Consider the following 5,102-nt stretch of genomic DNA (forward strand, 5'->3'; position numbering starts at 1 on the left):
GTGAAAAATGTAGAACATGACCATATACAAGCATTACTATAAATGTAATTTCATCCTTATGCTGAAAATGGAGGACATTTTGACATTCCTCCTGGACAGAAGGTTGAAATGTATGTAGGATGTGTCCTCAAACGGAGGATGTCTGGTCACCCTGACATCAGCTCTAGAACTGGGCCATAGAATTGGGCTGGAGGACATACAAAAAGCTAGAAAAGCGTTTTTCTCTAGGAATCTCTAGGTCCTCCAGCATGGCTCAATGATCAACTTCCAGCAGAGTCATGCTGGAGGACCTAGAGCAGTGATGGTGAACCTTTTAGGGTCCGAGTGCCCAAATTGCAACCCAAAACCCACTTATTTATTGCAAGGTGCCATGTCCCTCTGGCTTTCTAGTAACAAACTCTGGCAAACTCTGTGCTGGGGCGATGGCACATGCGACCACATAGAGGGCTCTGAGGGCCACTTCTGGCATGCGTGCCATAGGTTTGCTATCACTGACCTAGAGATTCATAGAGAGAGCATATCAATTAAAGCCGCAAATAATCAAAGCCGCAAAAGTCAAAGCTGCAAATGTGGAGGACTGACTACTTTGCATCCTGTCCTCCATTCAAACTGCAGACCCCCCCCCCTTAAATCAACAAATCAACAGGACTCCAAATGGTTTGTGTCCAAAGAGATTTGATGTACCTTCTGGCTTGTGTGTCCATATCTAGGGACTGGCTCACTCATCAGGGAGATTGGGAGAGAACAAGATGTACAGTAGAAGCCGATTTAAAATAAAATAAGGACTTGGAAAAATAGTTTTGGGGATTACACTTTCCATAATCCCCAAGCGATCATTGCCATGTGCTGTCTCCTCCACAACTCTTGGGTAGAATCTGAAAAAAAGTAAGCTTTTCAGGCTGTGACTGATACCAGTTTAAGATTAATTTGTGAGGCTTTAGCCTATACTTTTAAAAAGAAAGGGGAACAAACCAACCCTAATGCCTTAGCTTTTTGTTCAGTTTTATAGTTTGTCCACTTGAGGGTGGTGCTGATACACTGTTCATCTCCTTTCTCCTGCTGTTCAATCATTATTCAGTTGCTGCTGTCAGGATGGTGATTTTCAAAAGGGGGAAAAAGGCTTTAAATTTTAATTTTCATATTGGAAGGACAAAGTGGCCAAAGGAGAGAAGGCTCTTGCAGTTCAGGTGCCCTGTTTCCTTAGCTCAGTTTTAACTCATTTTATTCCTGCTCAAAAAAGGCAATAGAATATTAAGATTATAAATCAAAGAACTGTAATCCTTTCTCTTTCTCTGTTTATATATATAAAGAACAACCTGGAAATGTAATTGTTTAGACTACAACTCCTAGTATCATCCAGGCAGTAGCCATGCCAGTTGTGGCATTTTGAGATACGTATGTAATCCCAAAAGGTAAAATCTCCAAGCTTTAGAAAAATGTGACGAATTTAATAAATGTTTCTTCTTGTTGACAGGCAAATGTACACTCATATATTCTTTGGAATATATGTCTATTGCTCATGCTTCCAAGCAGGGAGAAAACCCAGGGATCTTTTAACAGGTGAGTTGTGCATGTATTTGACCCAAATGCTTATGTAATACTGATTATTTACAAGTGATGGATGAGGAACGAAGCATATGTAGGCTTCTACCCCATGTATTAATCAGGTAACACATATATTTCAGATCAAGTTCATCCATTCTGTGACACAGAGCAAGTGCACACATTTTACCTAGCCCAAATGTCCTTGCTTCTACATTCTCAGACCTTCCTACAATGATCAGAAAGTCTGAAGAGGGCATCTCATGTGCAGCTGAAACATAACAGTCTGCTTGTGCTTTAAGATCTTCCGGGTAGGTTCTTCTTTTTGTCCCACAACACTCATAGGTACATCTATTGACAACACAGTGGAGTATGGGAGACGGCAATGTGAAGTTGAAGGCTTCCATGGCCGGCATCCATAGTTTTTTGTGGGTTTTTCAGGCTATATGGCCATGTTCTAGAAGAGTTTATTCCTGATGTTTTGCCAGCATCTGTGGCTGGCATCTTCAGAGAATGCTGGCATGGAAGAGAGTGGAGTATCTTGCCAGATGCTGATGAAACGTCAGGAATAAACTCTTCTACAACAAGGCCACATAGTCTGAAAAACCCACAAAAAACTGGGAGGTGGTCTACAGGAGCTTATAGTCTTTGGGAATCCTTTCCCAGATATGCTACTCTGGCACCCCCCTCGCTGTCTTTCTGTAGACAGGTGGAGGAGACCTTGTTTCTACTGACCTTTGAAGGTTCATTGCTCCGTGGGAAAGGGCCTTTCATACTGTGGAATGTCTTGTTTTTCCTAACCATTGGGATTTTTCATCCCCTCCCTCACTGCCATCCCCCTTTCCTTTTGTGTCATGTCTTAGGCCCCATTCCCACTGGCCCAGTTAACGTGGGTGGAACTGGGTAAATCCAGATGCCCGTCCCCCGAATCTCTCCGTTAGCAAGTGCCCACTACAATTGAGGGGCATTTTAACCTGCGTGCCTTATCGGGTTTAACATGAGGTGACGTTTGCAGGGGCAACTCCCCCCTCCTTTTTTTTAAAGAGCCATGCACAAAATGCCCCAAAGTGTGCTCATTTTGTCAAATAAACCTCTTTTTTTGTATGTGGGGGGAGGCATTTGGGTTATGATCTGCCCCGGCCCCTTTTCTAACTCCCAAATGCAAGTTAATGCATCCTGTATCCCGCACTCTTTGCCAACCCAAAATGCCTCTTGCACATGTAATAATAATAATAATAATAATAATAATAATAATAATAATAATAGCAACCATAATAAATTCCTCACCTCATAAAAGTCAGAAAAGGATGCAATTGTCATGCATTCTTTTTTGCTTTTAAAAGCAATTCAGAGCTACCCCTGAATTCCTTGAAAATCATGTATCATTTTGCCAATTGCCTAATCGACAAGAGCAACAAATGTAACATTCGAATGTAACATTCGCATTGTGGGATTGATTGGCAAAAGCAAAAAAGTCTAGCCCATTTGCAACATTTCCAGAAAATGAAAGGGAAGCCAGCAAATGAAAAGGAAAGGGAACAAGCTGCCAGCCATGTTCTATCCATTTATATATCTGCCTCAAGAGAAAAAAAAAAACCCATGTGCATATTCTGTCAAAATTAATTGTAGGCCTGGGGGACAGAGAACTGTTTTGTTGCTCTTTCATTTATGAAGTGTCATGTACAGTGAGGGTGCTATATAAACAGATGATGATTATAATGATGGGGATGAGGATACTGCTTTCAAAAACTTCTATTGCTAGTTTAATTATATTTTAACTTTTGTATGTTTTAGCTGCATCTTTTGTAAACCACTTTGAGTCCCAGATGGGGAACAAGATGAGACAGAAATACATACCATCATCGTCATCATTACCATCACCTCTACAACCAATGGGAGAGGAGGCTTTTATTATTCCATTGGTCTGCCTTCTTTTCTTGGGATGGAATACACACACACACACACATTGCAGAAATCTGTTGAGAGAAAGATGCAGTAGCTGCAGAAAACCTTCTAACTAGTAGCAAGCGGAGCCTTCGGTCTGAAAATTGATCTCTGTCACACTGAAAATTATAAAGATGTTCAATCAAATGTGTGAATTTTCTTCCTTTAGACTTTCAAAATATGAAGTCTGAAGCTACTTATAAGAAGGACAAAGATACTGCAGATGGGGTAGCTGACTAGTTGTGCTCTTCCCTCCATGTGTTCTTGGTGATTGCCTGAGGAATAAAAACTAGTTTTGGTTTTCATTGATTTGCTACGAAGAAGTAAATAACCTAGATCAGAGTGAAGTCATGCAGCTCTCCAGATGTGCCATCCCAGCAGCCCTCAATAGTGGGAAAAGGAGGGAGTTGGAGTCCAACAACATCTAGGACGCTGTACAATTCCTACCCTTTTCTTAGATGAACCGGTTTTAAAAGTTAAGAATTGTTTTCGTTGTAGTTTATTGGTAGAAAAAAGGAGAACTATTGCTTTTTAAATATCAGAGAGCCATTGTAGGGGTGTGTGTGTGTGTGTGTTTCGGACCTTGCCCTACTGAAATCTAAAATGGCACCTACGCCTTTTGTTGACCCTTGCAAACAAAATGAAGGCATTTGATTTCATTTTAAAGTGTTCTATCCAATTTTCAAACTGAGGCACATAAAAGGAAGCTAAATTATGAGCTGAGCACACAAATCACTTTTGGATGCATCTATCCTTGTGTGGATACCTTCATGTTCAGAACATATGTGAGGTGGCTCTCACCAATGCCACTGATCGGAAAGTTTGACTTAATAAAACGCTTGGCTTTCCAACACTGCGCAATATTCTGCTACCGTAAGAGGACACTAGTATTCTGACTGTATCCAGAAAGGATAACTGGCCTTTTAAAATAAGTGATGCTAATGTGTAAAATGTCATATCAGTATTCAAAATATTTAGGCTAATGCATTTACTTTGGCTTCCCCCAGTGTCCTTCCCAAAATAAAATTCTTACTCCCGATTAAATACTAAAAACACAGACATCCCCAAATCCCCAAAACCTCTAGTTCAAAATGCCTTCCTCCTCCACCACTGAAATTCAAGAGTATGCAACAGGTTTGTTTGAGGGTGGATGAAGAGGAAGAATAAACCTCATAAATATCTTGCTTAGATCTGGAGAACCCCGGTACCTTTGATCTATAATGTAGTAACATGTCAGGCACACCAAAGTAGTTTTATGTGCTGTAAAGAAAAGAAGCCGAGGAGTTTCATGGTTAATTGATTTAAAGGTTCTACAGAAGGTGTGAGATCAAAGCACAACTTAATGGTTTTATGTTACCCTAGAGATCTCAGTCCACTTATATGAGGAGGCTGACCTTGGGCAATTAGTTAACAGGGGATTCTTTTCCCAAATCAGTTGCTCTTGCTTAGGCTTTTTTCCCCCCTGACTAGATTCATTACATATTCAGACATCGGTTGCTCTTTCTAAAGGTATTTCTATTTCTGGATAAGGTGGCAGATATTATTATATTGTTGGCAAAATGCTACTCATTATGTGCAGGTCCTTGTGTGTGTGAAATTAGGGCTTGGATACTGAA

At 40.6% G+C, this 5,102-nt stretch overlaps 1 long non-coding RNA gene across 1 annotated transcript; it reads left to right on the forward strand.

Moving 5' to 3' along the window:
* The first annotated feature begins 1,452 nt into the window (after positions 1 to 1,452).
* LOC121930950 lies at positions 1,453 to 3,453 on the forward strand. The gene is made up of 3 exons (XR_006104041.1): positions 1,453 to 1,560; positions 1,686 to 1,853; positions 3,337 to 3,453. It is a non-coding gene; the product is annotated as an uncharacterized LOC121930950 (long non-coding RNA).
* Positions 3,454 to 5,102: the final 1,649 nt, after the last annotated feature.

Source organism: Sceloporus undulatus, chromosome 5 (assembly GCF_019175285.1).
Source record: "Sceloporus undulatus isolate JIND9_A2432 ecotype Alabama chromosome 5, SceUnd_v1.1, whole genome shotgun sequence".
NCBI lineage: Eukaryota > Metazoa > Chordata > Lepidosauria > Squamata > Phrynosomatidae > Sceloporus > Sceloporus undulatus.